Source organism: Triturus cristatus, chromosome 3_1 (assembly GCF_964204655.1).
Source record: "Triturus cristatus chromosome 3_1, aTriCri1.1, whole genome shotgun sequence".
NCBI classification, from domain to species: Eukaryota; Metazoa; Chordata; class Amphibia; order Caudata; family Salamandridae; genus Triturus; species Triturus cristatus.
This window is the reverse complement of record NC_140583.1, coordinates 732,506,263-732,532,168: the sequence shown is the minus strand read 5'-3', so window position 1 is coordinate 732,532,168 and position 25,906 is coordinate 732,506,263. Positions and strand designations below refer to the sequence as shown.

Sequence of the window (25,906 nt, the reverse complement as noted above, 5' to 3'; positions counted from 1 at the left end):
CTGAAACTACACGCACAGCAGGAAATGGTGTCCAAATCAGGGGAGGCTCTCTGTTGCCCCACTTAGGTGACCCCCAAAGCCAAAAAATAAATAGGTAATACATTACCATTTATTTTTCATCGTCCCGTCCTACACCGAGCATCAGCACAGGGGTGGGCCGCTGCTGAATGACAGCAGCAGGCAGGATGGTGGGCTGTTTGTACACTTCTCAAAGTGTGCCTGTCCCTTTGGCCGGCCGTCTTGCGATGGCTAACTAGACATGCGAAACTTTGAAACCTCTAGCCCAGCTGTCTTAAGACAGCTGGGTTAGAGTAAATGCAGGCCTCCAAGGCACTGGGGAGCGCCGAGTAAGACCGTTCCGTCCAATCAAGTGCTGCTGTCACAGTATGAGAACATGGTCAAATTGGTGCCTGCTCTGCAGCATCTTGCTCAGATTAGGTCCGGAGCGGAGAACGTCGGTACAGGTAAGTTTAAAAAAATTATATTTGCGCTTGTGCATCTCCCACCTGCCAGCCGCCACTGGTCCAAATTACGGACAAAATGATAATGCATCTACAAAAGCAGGAAGATGTTATCAAAGAGCGGAAAAGATACAAAATATAGCAAGCAAAAGCAGACTACGAGCAAGGGCAAATATTCTCTTTTGCGAGGGGACTCAGGAAATGAAGAAACAGAGAATGGTCGAAGGGAACAGAGCAGTTGAAGACAAGAAAGTGAGTGAAACGGGCGCCGAATAGAGTTTGGAAATTGAAACTGATTTGGAGGAAGCAAGGGGTGAAGCTGGGGGGTGCACCACACTTACAGACAGGCTGTATTTTTTGCGCATGGACAGGAGACAAACCTTGAGGCCAAGCGAACAGCCCATACAAAGTAGGAACAAAAAACAGCACAAACTGAGGAAATACAACTGGAGGCACAAAACCAAAACAACGCAAATGGAGAAAAAATAAATGAGAATCCCACCATGACGGTAATCTATTTATCTATTGCAGTTTTAACCCCCAAGGAGCAACAGATTTTATCACTGGGATTATCATATTGCCCCACAAGCAATTTGAAATATGCACAAATAAGAGTGGATATATACAAACCAGTCAGAAAACTGAAGCTGGCCTAATACTCTTCCTAAAAAAGAAACAACAAATCAGAAGAGAAGTGACTGAAATGGGAAAAAACGAACTTGCAGGTCTCTGATGTGAGGCTTTTACGAGAGGTCCAAGAATTGGAGAGTGAAACACTGGACATCTCACAGCACACTGGGGATGAACAAAGGATTGATGAATTGAACTTAGACGTGTATGGAAACACTGAGATGCCGTTTAAACTGGTTTCCACATTCACACCAACGTTGCTCAGGGATTCTATAGATACATTTCATGACTGCGTGGTGGGAGAGTTGAAGCTCCTACATGAGCGGATCATCGAGAGTCATGGTAAAATAAATTACCAGCAGTGAGCATATCATAATCTGATTAAAAAATGGAATGACTGTAAACAGGTGGTAAAACGAAACTCCGACAAACAAGAGAACATTGTCCTCTGGCCTGTCAAAATGCTTACCACTGAAGCTTATAAGCAGCTGAATGATCCAAACTGTTATTTCAGAAGTGACTTTGAAAGGGTGATTAGAGTGAAAACCCAATACCATGCCGAGTTGGTGGAATGGAGAAATCTGGCGTTAATGAACCAGGATCCACAAAAATGCAACTGCGCCCCCAGGGTGACTGATCATTTCTGCCCAAGGAAGCTTGTTTGAGAATATCTCGATCTATATAGATAATTTCTTATTGACATATGTTCGGAGCCTATCCTCGTATATAAAGGAAACTGGTGATTTTTTAAAACATGTATATGAAATTCCTTGGTGTAATGATTATTTATTAATACCTTTATAGCAGCACTGTACACCTGTATCAACCATGAGGATGGAACTCGAGCTGTTGAGCAGTTTTTACAAACCAGAACAATCAATCTGTACAAGCGCACTGTAATGTTATTGTCTATGATTAGGTGGTGACTCAGCAATCCTTATTTTCTTTTCATAAATCATGTGTTCAGACAAGTACGTGGTATGGCTATGGGTACTTGCTTTGCCCCCAGCTATGATTGTTTACATATGGGCTGGTGGGAGGAGCAGGTACTCGTCCAAGATAGCAGCAAAATGTGGGAAGAGCATGTTATCAGCTGGTTACATTTTATCGATGACCGCTTAGTTATTTGTAGGGGGTCATACAAGTCAGCTGTGGAATTCATTGAATTAATCAATCAAAATTACCTGAATTTATGCATCACAGGGAACACTAGTTAAACCCATGCAGAAATCCTTGACTTACAAGGGTTTGTGAGTGAGGGTAAGCTACAGACCAAGTTATTCAACTCTACATGCCGACAGTTCCCATCCTGCACACTTAAAGGCCAGCATTCCTTATGGGGAACTGTTAAGACTAAAAATGAACTGCAGTCTTATTGAAGACTGGAATGTAGGCAGAGATGAAATGATTGGATGATTTAAGTGGCGTGGCTCCGCTGATACAACCCTTTCTACAGCAGTAGTTAAAGTGCAAGATAACAGCATGGAATCATTACTTTTTCCTAAAGGGAATAAGAGAGAGGAGAAAATGGATGATGATAATGACCTTCAGTAAGCAGGAAGGGCAGTCCAGAAAGATTGTACAAAAACACTGGCATTTGATCAAAGGGGACTCAGTCCTGGGGTACACCATCACTAAATTCTCACAGATAACTTTTAGAAGAGCATTTTCCATGAAGGATGAATTGATACGCAGCAGTCTGGAGGTTGTCAGTGAGGCAATATGGTAAAAACAGGTCAATGAGTTCCATTAGTGTCACGGATGTAAAGCTTGCAGATATGGAGTGAACACTAGAGAATACACAACACCGTTCAGTCCTACACACTTAAGGATCAAGGAATCATTTAACTGTAAGACAGACTTTGTGGTATATGTGCTGTCTTGCAAATGGGGTCTGCTATACATCGGCAGTACTCTCCTGCAGGTTCACTGCAGTATCTTATAACATTTGAGAGCAGTAAGAAATGAGGACTGGACATACCCAGTGGCTAGACACGACAATGAACCAGGGCACCTATCGTACTATGTGATTGATGCTGTGCCAAGATCTGTGAGAGGGGGGAACAGTGAGAGACAATTAAGACAACTAGAATGCCAATATTTGTCAAATGTATTACTAAATTCCCAAATGGGCTTATTGCACAAGAGGAATTATATTCATACTTGTAATTCAGCTGATCTAATAGCATCCCTGAGATGGTTACACTCAGGATACCACTTGCATCTAGCACCAGATGAGTTGAGGAACTGGATGAACCCAGTGGACCTAAGGACCAAAACACTGGTCATTGAAATCAGGGATTATGACCCATAATTAGTGCACACACACATACACACTAAAGTGATGTTATAGTTAGGTTAGGTGCTAAGACCTTATTTTACATTAAAACAACCAGACATTCACTGAAAAAACAAAGTTTAAATTGATCTTATGGTTAGGTGTTCAAAGGAGGGAAAAAAGTTAAAATAAGAAAAAAAACTGATATATACTAGTGATAGATAAGCCACCTAACTTTACCTTGTGCCCACATCATGCATTGCTTAAGATCTCACACATTACATCAGGCATGACATACATACCTGACCATCCATGTACGCACATTTCTCAACCTTCAATAGCCTTTTTTAAAAATTGGTTTAGGAGGACTGCAGTACTCCTAAGTAATAGCGACAAGGCTGTTCTTTGACTCTAAGGAGTGATGTCACCAATGATGTCATTTAACATGTCCTTAGTGAGGTGATATGTAAGGTCATATGCAGTAGATGATGTGGGCGCAACTTATATTTAGTTCACTAAATTATAAAGGGTATACTTCAGTGTTTTGGCGGATTTTAAAGATAGCGTACTCTATCAATGGTGGGTTGAACCAGAAAAATGTTGTTTATATAAAGCTCAACAGTTGGCATTCCATTTTAGTTTTCAAGCTACCAATTGTTATGAGCCCCATTTTGGTGAGAAGGAAAAGGGCTATGCTGTTACATGCTTCCTGGAGTAAGGGTATTTCTACATATAAGCAACTAGACTCTGTGCTAATGAAGAGAATGTGTCGCGCATGTTTAAGGCTGCTTTGTAGTTTGAATTGATTACCTCACCTTTGATTTGTCTCTATCTTTCTTTCAGGTGGTACAACACTTATGATTACCAGGGGGATTTCTTCCTGCATTTTGATTTAAATTCAGTGGCACCCCTTGGTGCAATAGTAGACCTATAACTGGGGCATGTTCCCCACTTTCAGCTTCGATTTTGGTCTTGCAACAGTGAATGAAGCCTTGGTTTGGGCCAGTAAAGGTTCAGTTGAATGAGTGACCACACTAAATAAGAGGCCGCAGAGGCTGTTGGATTGTGTCAGTCCTTTGTTGTTGATCTTGTGAAGGATATCGCCAGCTTGGTAATCATTTGCTTTCAGACTTGGGAAACTTCTATATTTTTGATAAATGCTTGTTTACAGCCAGCAGAATTTGACCCAGGAGGCTGAGATCACCACAAAGCACAATATTGGTGGAACTCGGAGCTTGCAGGCACCTTTGTCCAGAAACACAGGTAATTGAAATTCTTTAGGACCTCGAGGGTGGTAGAAGATTAAACATGAAGTTTGGTGGGTTGTAGAAAGATGAGTTTCAAACTATACCAGGATTGTCTAGCATGAATTATTTATTTATGGCTCAATGTGAACAAGATGTTGCCCCTGTGTCTTTGTCTCTGCCTGCCTGCTGCATTTGCTTTTGACTTTCTAGCTTTATGTGATAATCTGGACCTCATATGTATTCTTCTCCTGCTTCCCAGTGTCTGGTCCCCATTTTGTTTGCCTGTTCGGCGCGTTGATGCCCGCAGCGCCGGCTGGCCGCAATTGAACGATGATATTAATAACAGTTGTAGGGATCTGCATATGTGCTTTATCGCTCTCTTGTAATAATGTTGGCAGTGCGATAGCGGGGTTATGTTTTTAGCCACAGTTTCACGCTCTGGGATAGAGCCAGGTTTTGCGCCTCCTGTAACAGCTTGCAGCTGAAGGGAAGCTGTGACATTAAACCAGGAATAGTTTAGCACAGAAGTGAAACCGCAGACATAAAATAGTCAGTTGGAGTAGGAGAGATGGAGAAAGATACTCTAAAGGACTGTCTGGGCAATGCATAGCGCTGGTGAGACACCTCGGTAGGTTTATGCACCTAATGCACATTTCTTTGTGCAACTTCTAGGGAACATGTCTAATGCAGAAGAACAGAGAGAACGGCAGAAAAAAGAGAAAGAAAGAGGAATAGAAGCTAAGAAAACAGGGACAAAGGGTGAAAGCAAAGATGAAAAAGAACCTAGAAGAGAGAAATAAAGAGATAAGAAGTGTAGGGTTGTGGCGGAAAGGGGCGTGAGGTGGAATCAAGATGAGGCAGCGGTGGTACTCAAATTCAGTATCGGAGAAGAGACAACGCACTCTGTTATGTTTATAGGGTGCAACCCCATACCGACACTTGTGATGTACAGCATAGCAGCGGCCGTAGCACTATGTCCCACCCAGAAAGATATTCACTTGGAGTCTGGGAGGGACAGACATTTTTTGAAACCACCAAGCAAGGCAACTCTCTCATTTGTGACTTGCAGCATGCATAGGAGTGGTTCTGCAGCCATGTTGTGTTGCTTGGAATAGATTTTGCCTCTAACAAGTAGGTGTCTGCACTTCTTGACATAACTGAAGGTGCAAGGTGCGGCTGCATCACATTTAAGGGTCTCAACTTTTGGCAATCTCCTTTCACCAGTGCTTAATTTGAGCTGATCGCCGCAGGTGGGGTCCACTGGCCAGGGCTGGACTGGGAACCCAAAGCAGCTCTGCCAAGCTTCGTCAGACCAGCCCCCGTACAGTGCAAGCCCATGCAGCGAGTGAGCCTGACCACTACAAAGGAGGGCTTTGGGGGATTCTCCCCAAAAGAAAATGTAGGGCAAAATGGTGTATTCTACACCACATTTGTCATTATATATTCAAGTGTATTAGCTTTTAAATCATTGTATATGATGACCTTACTGTGCACCAGGATACAATAATCTTTGTAGGGACTCTTCAATATTTCCCTCATTATGATCTCCAACAGTGCATATCATCTCTCCATAACCCCTCTCTCACATGTATTTACATTTTTTTAGGGTGTCGAAGCACTTTACATCACACACGCATTCAGAGACAATGAATCATACATGTGTAAATCAGTGTATGGAAAAGGTTACATTTGACAAAGGGGACTCCAATGTGTAGGATTCACATGCCATCCATAATGATAGGCATTTTTGAGTGCCTGTTTTAGAAAAGCACAAAGCCAGGGTTCAGAACAAAACACGGTGGTTAGGGTAGACTTTAATAAAAATTATTTATTTTTACCCAAACAAACCATTTTTTAGCAACATCAGGATAATGAAAACTGGGGGAAAAAACACATAACTTTCTAACCTGTACCATGCAGTTTGCATGCAGCTCTTTGATGGCAGTTCTTAGATCACTGTGCTAGACTACAATTATAACTTATGAATTGCACAGTAACAAAACAATCTCTGTGAGAAAAGCAGTAACCTACTGCGCTATGCACATCAAATATTGTTCTTTGATAATCATGTACATGTTCTTTGCTCCAGGCATATTAACCCTCTGCACTACATTAGATGAGGCAAAACTGCCACAAGACAACACTCCCAGATTTCTCCAGTAGGTACATTACTCACCAGAGTTATCGGGACACTTTTATTGTTGCCCGAAAACTGCTGGATATACCAGGAACTTTGCAGTGCCTTTAAAACTACTGCACTGCTACAAAACCAGCCCCCACTAACAAACCAGCCCCCACCCTTCCAGCCTCCCGGGGAAAGGCCACATACCCGTTACGGCCAGTCGGGCCTTGCCACCTGCACTCATTTTTGGGGACCAGCACTTATTTTTCCTCATCAGACATTTACTGAGAACAAGAGAGGGAAAAACACCGAAAGGGGAAAGAAGGAGGAATATATAGATAGAAAAACAATCAAAAAGGAAGAAAGCAGGAACCTGCAAGAGTGAGGTAAAAGGGCAGGTGGTATCTGGTAGTGATTTACATCTGTATGGAATGGATTCAAGGCTACAAAGCCTCGGCATTTCACACACGTCCATTTAATAGCACTGGCCACGGACTTCTGACCAGAGCTTTGGCCATTGGCACTCATTCTTTTACAAATAAAGCACTGCCCTGCACAGAGAATGGGGCTCTTGAGTGGCCGAGATTCCCAGCGTCACTTATTTTACACAAGCCATCAGATCATTGCCTCATCATGGGTCCTGTCACGTTCCTTCAGGGAAGTAAACCATACTGCAGATTTTTCATTTATGACACCAACTGTGCCGAAGTGTCTGGAGCCAGCTGGTGAAGCTGGTTCCCTGGGAGTCCCAAGCACAAGTCATTTTTATTAGGTCTCGCCTACAGATAGTTTCTAGATGTCGTTTATCCGAGGCCTATTCCTATTGTGGATAATATCTATACTCGCAGTGGAATTTTGGGAAGCCAATTGCTTGCCATTGGTTGCCTTTCTTGCCAATCTCATTTGCTTGCAATTTGACTGCTTTCTATTTTTGTATCTGACCCTGCCCTGGTGTGTAGCTTCTTTATCTTTTTTATTGGATAGGAAACTCCTTTTCTTTTTAAGCTCTAAGTGGAGGTGCAGTGTTTTCTTACCCCCACCCTCCCTTGGTACTACTTCCATACTCACATCCCCACCCCTATGCTCCCCTTGTGGCCCTTCTAACCCACCAAAGCTCGTTCGTTACTTCGCTTGCGCCTTCCCAACCCACTTGGATTTTTAAAAAAAAGAATCTTTAAAGAGCCCTTGCACCCAGCAACTCTTTTGTTCCTACCTCCCTCCATCTCCGCCACCCCAGCTTCTACTTCTGCTTAGCAGCATTTAATTTCAGCCTGGGCTCAGCAGCTGTAATTCGCTGCCGGGCTACTTTTTTCTTAAAATTAATTTGCTTTGGCGCACTTTTTATAATTTTTGATTTACATCTCCATGGGCATCCTCCATCTTGGAATAGTAAACTGAAACCAAGACAATGTCCACCAAGTTAAGATGTATGCACACTCATGCGCTATCCCGCTGGAGCCCGCTAACGCATCATGACTCAAGCATGCGTGTGTTCAATGAAATTTGCACGCGTAGTCACCTCATTTCCTTTTTTTGCTATTGCTATTACACATGAGCACTAAAAAAAATGTTTCTCTTGTTGCCCGTGCTGTTCAGGATGGACACAAAGCATTTGAAAAGCCTACAGGTCTGCAATGACAAATCAAAAATGGCTTAGCCAATGCTTGTTATGAAGAGTGATATTAACCTCCCCACTGGATGCTTGTTGTCTTTTAAAACTGCAGGAAGGCTGCTTCCTAAAAGGTCTTGGATTGGAAATTCACAAATTGACCAGGGAAGCAATTTGTGTCCACAGTCAGAGTTCCGATTTGAACAGCACGTCAAGGTGTGCAACTCCGCAGCGCTATTAGTGATACCAGGGACCTCGCGGAGGGTATTTGTCGCAGTGATTCTGCAGAATCTTTCCTCAATTATTCTTCCCCTTCAGCCAGCATCCTCTATATATTTCAGTGGAATCCTCTTTCGGCCATTTAATAAAGTTTGACAGAAACATGTATGTTGCTGGTGCCAACACAATTTGTAAGGCAGCTGAGATTGTGTTAATTATGAGGCAGTACCACCCTCTACAGCATGCACAGTGTTGTGAGATTGTAAACTGTGCAATTGTGTGAAATATTCATACCAAATGCAAAGGTGACAACATCACAAAGCTGCAAATTGTGTTACTTTTCAAAATCTTCAACTCTATGGGAGATTTGTTTGCAAATTCTCCTTCAAAACTGCGTTATCACATGATGGTGTTCACAGAAAAATTATGTTTTGCTGAATTTTCATTCACCGTCGCTCTAAATTTTGATAACTTTAGTAAGTTTTTGACTTTAAATTAATTCTAACAAATTTGGTGAAGTCCATCTTTGTGGACCTATTATTTTTATATTTATATCCAACTTCCAGGATGCTCATGCCTAATGCTTCTTTGTTAAATGGTTCCTGGCTGCATCCAGGGGTGCCGACATCCAGGCATCAAAGGAGGCCAGATATGGGAGTGAGGACAGATGTGAGGGAGTGACCTTTTGTTCTGCAGGCCATGTGCCATTCTGCACATCATGCTTCTTGAAGAAGTTTTGAAAGAAATAATGATTTGTACAGCTCGTCAATTGCTTCCTTAGATGCTTGCTGGCACTAAACCAGCAAATGACTAATTCTGAACCAACCCCTATCTAAAAAGGAAGGTGTTTAATCCTTTTTTTAAAAACGTTCATAAGGGTGGGTCTTTTCAGATCCACCAGAAGTTCATTCCACAACTTCGCTGCTAGAAAAGAGAAGGAGTGCCCACCCCTCCTGACTTTTAGGAAACTCAGAACACATAATAGACCCTGATTGGTGAGTCGAAGCACTCTCGCAGGTACATATTCTTTGAGCTTTAGATAGGCAGGTCCATTTTCTGTAAATTGCTATGAACATAAGTATTAGGGCCTTGTAGTTGATCCTTTTGAATCCTGGCAACCAATGAAGAACCTTCAGACTGGGGGAGATGGACTGCCATCTGTGCATCTTAAGAATTCATCGTGCAACACCACTCTTGAACATTCCCAGTTTATTGATTATGTTGGCTGATACCCTAAAATATGGAGATTTGGCATAAAATAATCTAGAGGTCACCAGAACATGCTCAATCATTTTCTACATATGACCAATATGGAATTTTAAGGTCTTTTAAAAGAATTTAACAAGGCAAAGCAAGAAGCTGTGATGGTTCAAATGTTATCCCCACATTTCTCTCCACAGTAGATGAGGCTAGGGGTTCCTCTAAATCTTTCCACCAACTCAGGAGGTAGAGCGGAGAGGAGCTGCTGATGAAGAGTAGTTCAGACTTATCAGAAGTAAGCTTTACGCATCACTTATAACATGTTCTATGACATCATTTACGACATCACTGTAGACATCTCAAATGACATCAATGATGACGTCACTGATGACATCATCCAAGCTTCTTGTGTACGCATTGCTCTATAAACAGGTATAGCAATAGAACTCTGAATGTAAGTACAAAATAGCTCATAAGAATATGATGGATCATTAATGCCATCACCGAACCAAATCCCTTAGGTGTCGAAAGCATAGGGTATGTGCCACGTTGACCCTATACCATACACTTCACGGGTAGCGTAGTTCACATTAACACTCAACCACAGATATATGAGAAACCTAATTGGATAAGCTGTTCAATCTGTCTACAACTGTTCAGAGAAAGCCAAGTTCTTTAAAATATTGAACATCTGTTCCAAAAGGAATGCCATACTACAGACAGCTGTTATCTGTATCAAACCCCTGACAGTCACCAAAACTACACTGAGAAATGAAGTTGATATGAGTAGAAAAGTGGGTTCTGTAAACAGTATTATCTGTATGGAGATAAAAAAGAATCTACCATGAACGGTGTCCCTCTATGCAACACTTGGCAAAAAAGGCACTATTCACTTAAAATAAGCAACGCCTGAAAGTGCTGACATTATACTACCTGCAGCCTTCATTCTGTGGTGAAACTTTACAGATAGCTCATCATCTGAAGCAAAACAAGCACATGAACATAGCTTATTACCTGCTGGACACAGTTTTCTATGTTAAGTAGAAAAGTTCATGCTGCAGCGATTCTGTCTTTGAACTCAAGGCTGCTTCCATTACTTAGTATGTAGTATGTAGAATCTTTGTCCTGCTGTAAACGTGTTCTGCAGTACCAAAAAAGCTTTTACAGAACATAGTGATTACAAATCATCAACTGCCACATCCACATATACAGTTACTCTTCAATACATAGATTTATAACATGGTCAATACCTCTACACACCTATGATGCATTAGGAGCACATGAGCTTTGTTAACAATTTCATCCATTAGCTTGACCCAGACTGTACAGAATTCAATAGACAAGTACTATGGTAGTTACCTGACACTATGTAAACTATAAAACAACCTATCACACACATTGGACGATGTAATCAGTGATGTCATGAACGATGTCATTTTAGATGTTGTCAATGATGTCATAAATTATGTCGGAGAACAGGTCTTGAGCAGGGGCACTGGGATTATACGATTGTGGGGCCACTGTGATTTTAGCATAATTAAAGATTTGATGCATTTACCACATAATCCATTATCTGTCACATAATCTGCAGATTTTACCAAAAACAGAGTTTTGTTTCTAGCTCAAACTGTTCGAAAGTTTCTAAAAATTCAGCAACATGTGTTGCAGCACAGTGGAAGGCACTCTTCAAAGCTGGACTGTTCACCTTTCTGTTGCTTATTGCTAAATTTGGGATTCAACTGGTACTAACAAGTTGCAACCAATGCTCAGACAGTGTTACAAGTTAAAAATTACAAAATAATGAAATAGTAATATTACAAAATGTGGCAATTTGCCTTTTCCTGCTGCAAAATTTGCTTAACCCGGACACATAATTTGGCTCTCACCTGCTGCTCAATTCCAATGGCACTGGTCATGACTGATGTAATTTGTGAGGTCACACAAGTGCATGTCGGGGGAGCAATGTTATAGTTAGCTCTGCTAACTATAACTGGTGAGTGTCTGTGATTTCTTTTAGTTCAAACACTGCTTATGACCTCACGTATTACATCACACATGAAATGGTCAGTGACTTCACTGATGACATCACTGATGACCTCCCAAATGACATCACTGATGACATCATCTAGTGACAGTGAATGTTTTTAAAATGTTTATGAGTGCTAGATATATATATACCAAGGTGTATAGGTGAATCAGTGGGTGTATGAGTGCCTGTATGAATGATTCAGTGGGTACATGACTAACTGTATAAGTGAGTGATTAGGTGTCTCAGTGAATGTATGGGTGAGTGACTAGGTTGTGTGAATGTCTTTATCAGTCTGTCATTTGATATCTAAGTGGCTGTATGGGTTGGTGAGTGGCTGTATGGGTGATTGATTCATCTGAGTACCTGTATGGGTGTATGAGTGTCTGTGAGTATGGGTGATGGGTTGTGTGAATGCCTGCATGGATGCATGAGTGGGTGAGTCAGTGGCTGTATGGGTTAGTGAATGTGTGTGTGTGAGGGGCTGTATGGGTGAGTGAGTATGTGTATGGCTGTGTCGGTGAGTGAGGACGTGTGTCAGTGGTATATGGGTGAGTAACTGAGTATGTGAAAGGCAGTATAGGTGAGAGATGGGGTATGTGAGTGACTGTGGTTGAGTGAGTGAATGTGAGAGTGGCTGTATGGGTTCTTGTGTCAGTGACTGTATAGGCAAGTGGGTATGTGTTAGTATCTGTATGAATAAGTGAGTGAGTGAGTGTGTGTGAAACTGTATGGGTGAGTAAGTGGCTATGAGAATGATTGTATGGGTGAGTAAGCAGGTGTGTGTGCAGCTCTATGGGTGACTGACTCAGTGCGTGAGTGTCTTTAGGGTTGTATCATTGGATAAGTCAGTAGCAGTATAAGTGAGTGAGTGGGTGTACAAGTGGCTGTATGGATGAGGTGGTGGTCCCCGGGCAGCAGTGGGCCTAGCGGGCCACTCCACATTTCAATACAACAGTGTTCCGGGGAGGTGGCAGGCCCTCCTCCCACAGTCCTAATATTGAATGCCTCCGGGAGCCGGCACATTTTTTTAAACCGTATTTGAGCCCCGGAAAGGTGGGGGTCCCTGGTGCAGCATAGGAGCCATGAGGCACCCCGTGTATAATTATATGACTACCTCGAGAGGTGACGATCCACGAGGTTTTGAACAGCCTGAGGAGGGGGGCCCCATGCACCTCCCTCCTATATTTATAAAATTCCCCCGGGACCTGGGCAACCTAGGTGCCTAAATTAAACAAAGCATGGGAGCCTGAGCTTTGTTTTTTTTGTTTTTCGGGGTGAGTCGTGAATCCAACATGACTTCCTCTGATTTTTTTAAATGTTTTTTTTTGCCCTGGGGGCATAGGGGGGGTCACGATGTTTTTACCCTAACTCCTTTTCTTTTTTTAAATCTCTTTGGCTGGCAACACTTCCTAGTTTGATGTGTTGGCAGCCAATCAGATACTAGCACGAGCCCGGAAGGGGCTGCAGATCCACTGCGTCCAAATTTGGTGTAATTCAGTTCAGCTGTTTGGGCTGCAGCCGTGTCTAAAGTTTCCTATGGAAATTAACAGGGAGAAAAAGTGTTTTGGGACCCTCCCTTTTTCTCGACCCCTGCTTGATGGATCACCACGAAATTTCTCCGCTTGACGGATCACTCCGAAATTTACAAGACAAAAGCTGAAATGAGTGACATATTAGTGTTGAAAATTTTGCAAGGATTCGTCAAGCGGACTTAAAGTACTTGCCAAAACAAAAAACTATTATCCTATGGAAACTAGATTCTAACTATAACTACCTACTGGCGAGTGCCAGTAGGAAGGATGGATGGATGGATGGATGTGTATATATAAGGTTTGAAAGATGCACAAACAGTGAACATTACTAATAGAGAAAATACAGAACTACAAGCAAAAGATGTCTCATCTCTCTTGACTTTACACCATTTATTTGAGAATGCAACTCAGGACAATACTGATCTTTCAAATACGCAAGATCGCTTAGCAGCCGCAAATATCAAGCAAAGCGGCGCTGGAATTAGCCCGTTCAAACCGAAATCACAGTTCATTCCAATGATGCCGAAAGACGCTATCGATATCTTCCATGAAGTGGTAGTTGAGGATATCAAAAGACTACACTATCAAACCAAACACAAAAAACACCATAAGAGCTACCAGGAAACAAAATACTTTGAACTTATGAAAAAACTTGAATCAAATCATGAAATTCTGGTAACCAAGTCGGACAAAGGAGGTAATGTTGTGCTTTGGCCCCAAAAGGATTACAAAATAGAAGCACAAAGACATCTGGACGACAGAACATGCTATGAAAAAGTGGACCACAGAATATACAATGTAGCCAGGCAGGGCTTGAAAAGCAAATTGCAACAATGGAAGAGAGATGGGTGCATCTCTACTGATGAATTTAATTTCTTATTTGTGGAACACCCAATCCTGCCGAGGTTATATTTTATCCCCAAAGTCCACAAATTTACCAATCCAGTGCCAGGAAGACCAATAATATCAGCTATTGGTAGTATGGGAGAACATATCACACAGTATGTGGATTTCTTCCTACAAGATCTGGTCAAGGAACTTCCGACATACATTAAAGACACCGGTGATTTATCAAATAAATTGACCAACATACAATGGACAGATGATTTACTGTTGATTTCATTGGACATTGAATCACTTTATACTAGTATCGAACACAAAACAGGGCTAAATGCCCTGTCACATTTCTTGGGAACAAGACCATTAGAAATGTACAATCATAATAAGATGTTAGTAGATCTAGTAACATGGTGTCTATTCAATAATTATTTTCTGTTTGGAAACGAAGTGTATGTTCAGAAGAGAGGCGTAGCGTTGGGGGCCTGCTTTTCCCCCAGCTATGCATGCTTGCATGTAGGCTGGTGGGAGGAGCAGGTCCTCAAATGTACATTTCAAGAGGAATACCGTACCCATGTTATTCAGTGGTGGCGTTACATTGACGATGTTCTTATTATTTGGAGAGGGGATGAGTTGAGTGCAAAAAACTTTATTGATAAAATCAATAGCAACATCTATTAACCTCAAATTTACATCGCACCTGAGCACAACACAAATAGATGTTCTAGATGTTAAAATCTATGTTAAAGACAACCAGCTAGCTACTTCCCTTCACAGAAAAACAACAGCAGGGAACACTACGTTACACGCCAGCAGTGCACACCCCCACCACACCATCAAGAGTATACCTCTAGGGGAGCTAACACGCCTAAAACGTATCTGTAGTACAACAGAGGATTACGAAATATGCAAACATGAGGCATTGAGTAGATTTCGCAGCAGAGGCTATAAAGAATCCATCCTCAATGAGGCAATTTCAAAAGTAGACTCGAAACCTAGAACAACACTTCTATCATCCAACAACTGTTTGGTAGCTAATGATAGTCTGAATAATACCCCTAGACTCATCACAGCCTATAACAGGCAGGAAAGACAGATCAGGTCGATTGTTAAGCGCAATTGGCCAATCGTTAGGAAAGATGGGGTTTTAGCTCCGATGTTACCCTCTCAACCCACGCCACGATTACTCATAGGAAGGGCTCTTCCATGAAGACACAGATCGTGAAACCTTTTCCTGAATTGGCTGCTGCGAGACAATGGTTACAACCTAAGCAGGGGTTCGTTAAATGTTCCTCCTGTAGAGCATGTAAATTTGGAGTGAACACTGATGCATATGTTACCCCCTTCAGTCCTAATGCGGTTAAAATTCAGGGTAGGTTTAACTGCAAAACAGATTTTGTGGTATATGTCCTGACGTGCACCTGTGGCCTTAGATATGTGGGAAGTACTAAGCTGCAGGTGCACGTCAGAATATTACAACACTTACGTGCCATAGTCAACAATGATTCTTCTTATCCAGTGGCTAGGCACTTTAAGTTGATGCATAACAACGATCTGAATTGCTTAAAATACTTTGTAATAGCCAATGTACCCAAATTAAAACGGGGGGGGAAACAGGGAAAAGAGACTAAGGCAATTGGAATCTAAAATGATTGTAGAACTAGATAGCAAGACGCCCAGTGGGTTAAATAACACAGATGAGATGTACCATTTTTTGTAAATAATGTAGTGTTATACATTTGGTCTTACGCAGGACACAAGATGATTTTGGATCAGCATTTTTCTTTTACCAACTTTTTTAGCATCCCTTATGAACTTTCATTACACGATTTGTGTTTTTTTTTTGTCTTTTGATCATGTAGTAATAGGTGACTGTATTTCCTCTTCTCTCTCGCACATAAACATGAAAGCATCAGAGGGTTTTAGGTAGGTTTTAACCCGAATTTTAACTTTGTTGAATGTGGGTTTTAGCCTTATTTTTACCTTTTCTTGATGTTTTTAGTTGTTTATATGCAAACACTTATAGTTGTTTTTTGCACTAGCTCTTTAAGGCGATCCACGTATGGATCAGATAATTAGCACTTTTTTTGGGTGTGTAACACTGCATAGATTTGTCTGTTAATACAAGATTCGGATAAACAGCACAGCATTTAAGCTGACATGGGAAACATGTTTGGACAGGAGTACGATCATAAGAATAATATTCTTTTTTCCAAACGAATTATTGAATTGATTTTTGTCTTTTATGAACAGGAAAATTTTGCTGCTTAGACAATTCAGCTTATAATAATGATAAAACGTTTTTTTTTATATATATATATTTTATAAAAAAATTATTTATTAGTATATTTATTAGCTTTTAAATCAATTTTAGGCAATGTTATCTTTGTTTTGTGGTTTTATGCAATGAATCTGTCACTTTACAAGCATTTAAGCAGTAATTAATAATGACATGTTGTGAAAACAGACTTATTGTAACATCAACTTTTTGCAGTGTTTTTCCACTTTCTATGTCTATGCACCATGTGGTATCAATACCCCAATCACTGTAAAGCATTTAAAAACAATGACGAAAGTGTTTCTAGCTGACTTGTGAGCAAGGGCTTTTGTAGCCCGAAACGCGTCAGGTTCGAGGTTTAGAAGAAATAAAGAACTCCATCTAACCTCATTCGTTGGGTTCGCGTCTCTGTTCGCCATTGCAGTGGAGGTGCGGAGAAATCTTCGTTTTTTTCTATATATATATATAACGTTTAAAGCCCTTTTTAGGGTGAAACGCGTCACGGCGGGTTTATGATTTGAATAAACCCCCTTTCTTGTTGTCAAAACTCTTGTGGAATCCTGGTGTTCTGATGGTCCGAGTGCGCGAGTGGAACTCTGTTCTAAAGTTGATATTCGATTACCGGTTTTCTCCGCCGGCATCGCACTACCCCTCGAAGGGCTACGAACTTCAGAAGGAGTACCTTGGAAAATATCAAATGTCTCTGACAGATCTAAATGAATTACCAGTATTTCCAGCCATTTGCCTAAAATTACTTTTTCGGCATTTTGTGACCTCTTTGCTGACCTTTGGGCAAAAACCTGATTGGGTTGTCTATAGTAAATGGTTTTCGTCAATAAATTGGAACAGTTGTTTTCCCGACATTTAGGTGAGAAGGTAAGTTGACCTGAAATTACTCATGACTGAGTAGGTCATCCATTGTTTTGCTTCTTCAACAGAGGCCGAACTTGCGCTCTCTTCCAACTTAAGGGAAAATACCCTACTTCCATTGATTGATTAATGTGGTTTTCAGGTAGAGATTGCTAGTTTCAAGGACAAGGGCTGTTTGAGGAACCCAAGTTACAATTCAGGATGGCCGCCTTGGACTCTGCCAAGGAAATTCTTTTAAAGAAAATGAGTCGAGGATCCCTCGCTTCTTGTTCCTTGATGCCTAAGTCTGGATAAGTAGAGTCATTTAAGTTATCAAAGTTCATATAAATGTCCTCAAAATTCTCAGAGAAGTACTCTGACAGATTATCACATAAGAGTTGTGCGGCTGTGACGTTTTGTTGACAAGCAGCAGAGAATAAGAAGGAATGGATAATCATAAAGGTTTCCCTGGACATTTTTGCCTACATTGGGTATTTGCCTAGCAAAAGCCTCCGACTGAGCTTTTTCTGAAGCTTTTAAAAGTCTCTTTATAGATACTTTTTTCCTCTGTATACTGGTTCCTCCACTTTCTTTCCATCTGTTTACAGTGGAGTTTAGCTGCTTTCATCCCAGGCTGGAACCACCTGTCTTTAGGGCCTGGATGCTCTCAATAGTAGGTCCACACCAACCAGCATTTCAAGGATACCTTCTTAGGTAAAACCTGTGAATCCAGTTTTGTCCCTAAACGTTTCCTGTCATGATTTTTAAGGACGCACTAGTTGTGAAAGGAGCAAGGCTTTTGGCTCAGTTCTTCTGAGATTAAATGTGTACTCAACAATGAATATCAGGAAACAGATATGTTATTTTGCCCTGCTGTATTTGTGATCTGGCGCTCACAGACCATGGACATTCTCCCCAAATAACGGCATGCCTGCTGAAATGCTGTATATACAAACCATAACAGAGTTCTTGTCCCCCTTTGCCACTGGAGCCCTCAAATTAGGTGAACTGCTCAAACTAGAATTTAAACAGCTAAGCAGTGGATGGATACGACTCACCCAATAAGAACATTTTGGGCTTCCAGTGTGGCGTTACCAAATCTAACCAACCAATTGAGAGCTCAGACCACTTCAGTAGCAAAATATTTTAACCATTACCAACCCATACAGGCCTATGAAGGTCAAACATCCTGAGAACACTTAAAAAAGACAACTATGGCTCCCCCCTCAATTTTTCTCTGTAGCCCCCACTATCAACTCTTACCTAATAGTATCTCTAGGTCACCCACGGACACTTGATATTTATAATGTCCACTTTATAAATTATCTATTAGATAGTCAGATCATGTTTACTTGTGATTAGTTGTAAAATGTCTTCAGTTCACCATCATTCTGACTTTTCCAAGTGGTTCATTAACTTGTCTTTCTCTCCTATGCTCCGAAATGTAATCCCACTCAAATACAGTGGTCTAAAGAACAATGAGGTAGTCTTCCCTAAGACATGATTTCGCTATTGTGGATACTCCATTGATTGGGACTTTTAAAAAAACTCATAGTAGCAGGCCCAAAGTCCTGATCCCTTTGAGAGGTGCTCAGGAAACCAACCTCATTGACTCTATTGGGAAATATTTAAACATTTTTGGGGTCACAACTCTGTAAACAAAAGCATTAACCACTTCAAGGTTAAACGTTTGTGATGCGCATTAACTGCTCTGTTTTTAAACTGTGTCATTAAAGGTATATTTCTTGCAAAATACCTATTGCTGTATAGTCATCTATATGTAATGTGGTAACTATAGAGCTATTAAACACTTGAGCTCAGATTTTTATCTACATCGTACCATAAGGCTTAACTGCTTGACCATATCTACCACTGAATCAAATAAACTAAAAGCTAGTTTTGGCAAGCAACAGTATCCAGTGACCGAGGATTGTAGGAGAAATTACAGTACCAAAAACCATTAGCAAAGACAATAGGTTTTGGTTCGGCCGATGGGGAAAGAGGGAGACGAAGGGGTAGATTTACAAACATTTTGCACTGGGTTAGCATCACAAAAGTGACTCTAAGCAGCACAAAATGTTTTTTTCCTAATTTACTTTTTAGAGCAAAACTTGTTTTGCGCTGGAAAGTACCCTAAAAGTAACACAAAGCAGCACGAAGAACTGCTTTGTGTCACTTAACGTCAAAGGGGTATTACATGGGTGGTACATGGGCGTTCCCATGCAACCACCCATGCCTTTTGACACAAAACCCTATCTACAAACAATTGTAGACAGGGTTTAGTTCCTAAAGTTAACACCAATTCAAAGGACGTTAACAGGAGAAATTATTTTATTTTTACTTGCTTTTACGACTTTGAATGCGTGCTGCACTGTGCAGCACACATACAAAGTAGGATAAGTGTTTAAACACATCTAGGCATAGTATTTTGTACAAGAAGGGTACCCTTCCTGAACAAAAGCTATGCTAGACTCAGGCATGCACACTAGCGCTATGGTGTTAAGGTGAGTGCCTGGTGCACAGCAGCTGAAATCAGTGCCAGCGCTAGGGAGAGAGGAGGAGATGGCTATATCTGTAGATGTGGCGCTCTCCTGCTCCCTCCCTGTCACACAAAGCAGCACAGCCTCTTTGGGCGCTGCGCTCCGTTGCATGTCTTTTTTAAAAACTGTCCTGAAGACTGCATGATGGGTGGGGGATTGACATGAAAAACATGGTGAGAGAGACAGAAAACATGCACTCTAATGCAGTTCTGAAAGTAAATCAGAAAAGATCCACCTCAAGTAAGCAGTAAAAGGATACAATGTATACAGTCAGAACACAGCTAGACTGAAATGCTGCTAGGTGGGATAACCACAAGAATAGGGAGGAAAGCCATCGAATCTGACTCACACAACTGAGATAGACAACAAAGAAATCCAGTCATAGGCAAGCGGCTGACCCAAAGCCCACTTCAAGTATATCTTATGTTTTTTTATAAATCTTTTTATTTTCGCAGAGGGTACACTGAAATAAGTAACATTAATTACATGCATGTAGATTGCAATCTCCATTCGGGAAGAAAAGAAAAAAAAGTAAAAAGAAAAGTGTATGTATAGGGAAAATCAGACAAAACAATCCCATATACAGTCTAGTTTTTATAATGAACATATGCCTCTGACTTTGGCCAATGCGAGTTCCCTCTCGTATGTGTCTTTCATAAAGGCAAGCCATTCAGAAAAGACAGGGGGGTTAGATGAGATCCATGCTCTTGCAATACAAAGAGGAGCGGCAACTAAAGCAATAGAGGGAAAAGATCTCCTGCCTCGATCAGCACCCTCTTTAAGACCTAACATGATCTCCTTGTTAGTAAGGAGAAAATCATTACCCAAACGTTGACCAATAAATTGTATAATTTTCCACCGAAACATACCTAACGTGTGACAAGTACAAAACATGTGGCGAATGTTAGCAGCAATCAGTCCGCACTTTGGACAACGTGACTTTTCTCCCCTTTATCCCCCCGATACCCCTCTGCCCTTTGTGCCCAGTTCCCAATCCTTTCAGGAGTGTAATACAACATACAAATGGTTCGAAATTGTTGCAGTTTTAGACTAATAGAATGGATATAGTTATACAAAGTATCTAAAGCAGAGACGATTTCTGTAGCATTCGTAGTTGTGCCTAAAGCTTGACTCCATTTAAGAGCTAAACGGTGAGTATCATCACTCCTAAATTGACAAAGTTGAAAACATATTATACTAATTTGTGATTTCAACGTAAGATTTAGCAAGCATGTCTATAATTCATGAGAGTCTAATGGTTTCAACAATTGTCGGTTTAAAGAATAGTCCCTGATTTGCAAGTATTTAAAAAACGAATTGTTGCGGAAGATCATTGTCAGATTGTAAAGATGGAAATGTGCGAAAGCCATCAAAATCGTAAAGCTGGCCTAGCCGTTCAATTCCAATGGTTTGTCCACTGCCGAGCGATAGAATCATGGAATAGGTTCGGGAGAGTTGGATTGTTCCATAGTTGAAAATAAGCATGTTGCACGAGATCTTCAGGGGAGAGTGAGCAGTGGTTGAGAATTTCATGCCATATACGTACCATGTACCTAATGGTCCTAAATCAGACTCTCTTATAGTAATTAGGATTATTGATCTTATAAAGAAACATATTGCTGTCCGTACCTAGTGCGAGAGAGAAGCAAAAATGTGATTTCTTGTCCGCTAGTAAGCTTTGAAAGTGCACAGTGAATGCCGCCCAAAAATAAAGTTTAAAATCGGGAAGTTGCAGACCACCCTGCCCAAAGGGGAATTTAAGACAGCGTATAGCACGGCGTGCTTGCTAATATCCCCATATAAAATTATTAATAAAAGATTTTAGCATCAGAGTTGATTAGAGGGATTGGACGATAAGACCCGCAATCATCCGCTAATTTCCCCTTTTTAAGGAAGAAGACAATGTTGGTCATATCCCAAGATTTGGGTACTTCCATTTGATCCCCTATCCAATATATAACATCATTGAATAGCAGTAGAATTGAGTTTTTTAAACTTTTATAAAATTCGATTTGCAGGGTATCATCCTCAGCAGCCTTACCAGATGGTAATGCGGCTAGAGCAATCACGATTTCTTCATTAGTGATATCTTGATGAAGAAGGTTGACTGCATCTCGATTCAGGGGCGGAAGATCACAGAGTTTTAAGTAGTCTTCAAGTCCTGTATTGTCGAAGTTGCAAGATGAGGTGTAAAGTCCCTTATAAAATTTAGTAAATTGCTCTAAGGTTGAATTAGAGGAAGTATGTAGCCTACCATCACTGCCCCTTATTGCATCTATTTTCCATTTAGATTTTTTGGTACGCCAAAATTCTCCCAACCTGATCCCCATATTCATACTGCTGAGAGCGGTTTTATTATAAGCAGCCACAATCTTTCCTTTTAACATCCTGCCCAAGAGTAGACGCAAATCTATTAAAGAAGCATATAGTTGATCTTGATTTGGCCCTCCCAACCTAAGTTCTTCCTCATGCCGTATTTCTAATTGTATTAGTGCATTACAGGATGACCTTACATTATTCTCATTCGTTTTATTTAAGCAGCAAATATACTATTGGGTGGTGCCACATATGTAAGCTTTCATTGTGTCCCAAACTATGGCAGGAGATGCAGTATTAACATTAGACTGTAAAAACTCAGTTAAAGCTGCTTGAGTAAATTATATAAATTCTGGGTCCACTTCAAGTATATTGGAAACAATACTTCTGCCTACAGACAACTGAAGCTATCAGTAACCACGACCTAAAAACAGATACTGCACGAAGCTATTCATCTGCCCAGAATCAAGAGAAAAGGTCTTGTAAATTCAAGCTAAGTGAGAGGAGTAGGGCATCTCTTCAAGGAAAAGAAGACTAGAGACTGTCACTTGGAAATTGGTGAATCAGATATTAAGGAGACGATGGTACTCAGACACTTGCACCAGTGGTGACTCTACTTGAGATGAGAAGAACCTGACAATGTGGGACCAAGAGAATCCTACACTAAGGAATATGTGTTGAGCCTGCTTTGACAAAAAGGGGCAGCACCTGACACTAAAGGACTTGGCAAAGGATTGATTGACAATGAGTGAGAGAAAAGCTTAACACCAAATAACACTAAATGAGAGGCTACGAGTGACTCTAAGGGAGAAAAGATGGCGTGACACTCGAGACCAGTGGTAAACCTAGCACAGGGGGAGAGGTGGAGAACTTGGATTAGGTAAATCATAGCACAACACCAAGCGACAGAAGGAGGACTTAACAGAAGAAGACAATGAAATACTTTCACATGAAGCAAGAGACATTCTGACACTAAGGTTATAGGACCTTGGCATAAAGGGATTCAATGACATACTGACACTAAGAAGTGTAGGATGGCCTTAGTGCGCAAAGAGCTTCAATTCTCTCTTCTGTCCCAGACTATAGGGAGTGGACCTTCCATTTCCTTCAATCCATGGTGAAAGGGAAGGCGTATGATGTAAACTCTTTAATGTACCTGGGATACTGCTGCGGGGAAGATGAGGAGGATGATTCTTCTTGCTCTTCTAATTGTTACGGTTCATAATAATAATCATAATAATATGCTTTGAAACCAATACGTACACATATCAAGAGGGAGAAAGAAAAATATGTACATGCATTGTGCGAGTCAGCTTAATGTATGTGGATTGATTAATAATCATCCCTACTCCACTAGGTTTATAGAACGGGATTCCGGGCTCCAGATTGTTTCAAACCATTCCTGAAACACACGTCACCACAGAGAAAAGAGAGGAGTGTTCCTTCCAGTCTGAACAACGGGAAGTTATACAATGGAGAAAGTAACACAGATGTCTCCATCCCTTTCTATGTGAATGAGAACAAAGGTTGTAGGACTCATGCTTTAGCCCTTTTCAGGCATTACCAGTGGTTTTTTTCTTCATTTTTCCATTCCTTCTTGAACACTGTACATAGAAGTTTTGCATAATTAACCCCCTCCATTCATCCACTGGAAATAATTAATCTTATGATGGGTACCCTATACTTTGCCCCAGGGGTGACAAGCGGCCAAATGGGCCACTTTTGTGTTTGCGATTACCTAATAGGGAATTTTTGCGATTCACTATTAGGACATTGCAAACAGCGATTTCCTGTAGAGTTTTTTACACTGTTATTATAGCGATTCCCAACGGGTGCAAATAGACCTACCTCATTATTATTCATGAGGTAGGTCGCAATTTGCGACCCATTGGGACTCGCTATAATCACTGGGATGGTGGTTTGCTGGAGTCAGCAGACCACCATATCTGTGATTGCTTTTAAAAAAAGCAATTTGTTTTCTTAAAGGAAAATCTGATGCGTTTCAAATAGAAAAATGAAAAGCTTCCATGGTCCAGGGGCCACTGCTTGCTCTTAAAAAACGTTTTAAAACCATTCGCAGAGGGACCCTTCCCCTTTGTGAATGAGTTTGCAAATGGGTTACCAACTACTTGAACTAGGTGATAAAATGTGAATGTTTTGCTACCGCATTTCTGTCACAAAACATTCACATGTATCACTGCAAGTCGCTATTAGAAAGGGATGCCTTTAACACTCCCCTTCCTAATACCGAATCTCTAACCCATTTTGCGATTCGGTTACAGGGTACTGAATGGCAAAATATGGTTTTGAGCATCCAAAATGCTTTTTGCACTCGCAAATGGCCAGAATATGAGAATCAGGCCGTTTGCTACCTCGAAAAAGATATGTACATCTGGCCCCAAGAGTGGTTCTATAATGTGGACTGTCCATCTGCACTGTCAATGCCAAATGAAGGTTCAAGGGCATGTACTCGCACTAAGATTTCGTACATTGTCAAGGACAGGTTTGGTCCTATTTAATTGTCTTTCTTCACTGCTCCTTTTTGCAAATGAGGTGGCTCAATGAACCAGAGTCACCACATTCTGCCAAACATCGCAAACCGGGAGGTGTTAGAAGTGCATTCACCATAATTCCCAACGTTGTACTAGATGTTCGTGAAAAGTACTCTCCCTACAGCCCAAACCAGCCTCACCACTGCCCTTAGCATCGCCAGATATCAATTTCTTGAAGACGACCCTTCCACTACAGAAAGTGAGTGCCAAGTGATGCTTTCATGATGGGCCATCTCCTTCGTGTCACACATTGCAAAAGGATCATTTCAAGAAGTGGGCTCGCCCACTGTGCAGACATTGCCAATACGTGGCTTCTGGAAGCAGACTCCTCCCACCGTCACACAAACTGCCATGGGATGGTTCCATGAGTTTCCACGAAGGGAACTCAACCACTGCCCCAGACACTGTCACCAGATGATTTTATGATGCCGATTTGCTCCCTGCCCAAGATATTCTGAATACATGGCTTCAAGAAGCAGATCCCCCCCATCCTATAGTCTTGCGCATTGCGAAGGGATGGTTCCGGGAGGTTTCATGATGGGAACTCAACCACTGCCCCAGACACTGTCACCAGATGATTTTATGATGCCGATTTGCTCCCTGCCCAAGATATTCTGAATACATGGCTTCAAGAAGCAGATCCCCCCCCCCCCATAGTCTTGCGCGTTGCGAAGGAATGGTTCCAGGAGGTTCCATGATGGGAACTCAACCACTGCCCCAGACACTGTCACCAGATGATTTTATGATGCCGATTTGCTCCCTGCCCAAGCTATTCTGAATACATGGCTTCAAGAAGCAGATCCACCCCCCACCCCATAGTCTTGCGCATTGCGAAGGGATGGTTCCATGAGTTTCCACGAAGGGAACTCAACCACTGCCCCAGACACTGTCACCAGATGATTTTATGATGCCGATTGGCTCCCTGCCCAAGATATTCTGAAAACATGGCTTCAAGAAGCAGATCCCACCCCCCCCCCCCTCCCTACCTCCCCATAGTCTTGCGCATTGCGAAGGGATGGTTCCAGGAGGTTCCATGAAGAGGACACAATCCACTGTCCCTGACAGTGCAGATGTTCACCATCAAACTGGTGCTGGGCCTTCCGTGGCACCTGTGAATCATTATTGTAGCAGAATCCTGCAGGTTTAGTGCATATCCAAGGGCATCTACAATGTCACCTTCAGCAGCTGGGGAACCAAACCACATAAA

At 41.5% G+C, this 25,906-nt stretch overlaps 1 protein-coding gene across 4 annotated transcripts in view; it reads right to left on the bottom strand.

Annotated features, from left to right (window-relative positions):
- TSPAN4 (tetraspanin 4) overlaps positions 1-25,906 on the bottom strand; it is a 2,753,320-nt gene that overhangs the window by 1,017,170 nt on the left and 1,710,244 nt on the right. The window contains exon 1 of one of the 4 annotated variants that reach the window (XM_085644890.1): positions 10,781-10,907. The exons of the other annotated variants lie outside the window; for them this stretch is intronic. The gene's annotated coding sequence lies outside the window, so the exon portion shown is untranslated. Of the gene's footprint in view, positions 1-10,780; positions 10,908-25,906 lie in introns of those variants that run through there. 4 annotated transcript variants of the gene reach the window in all.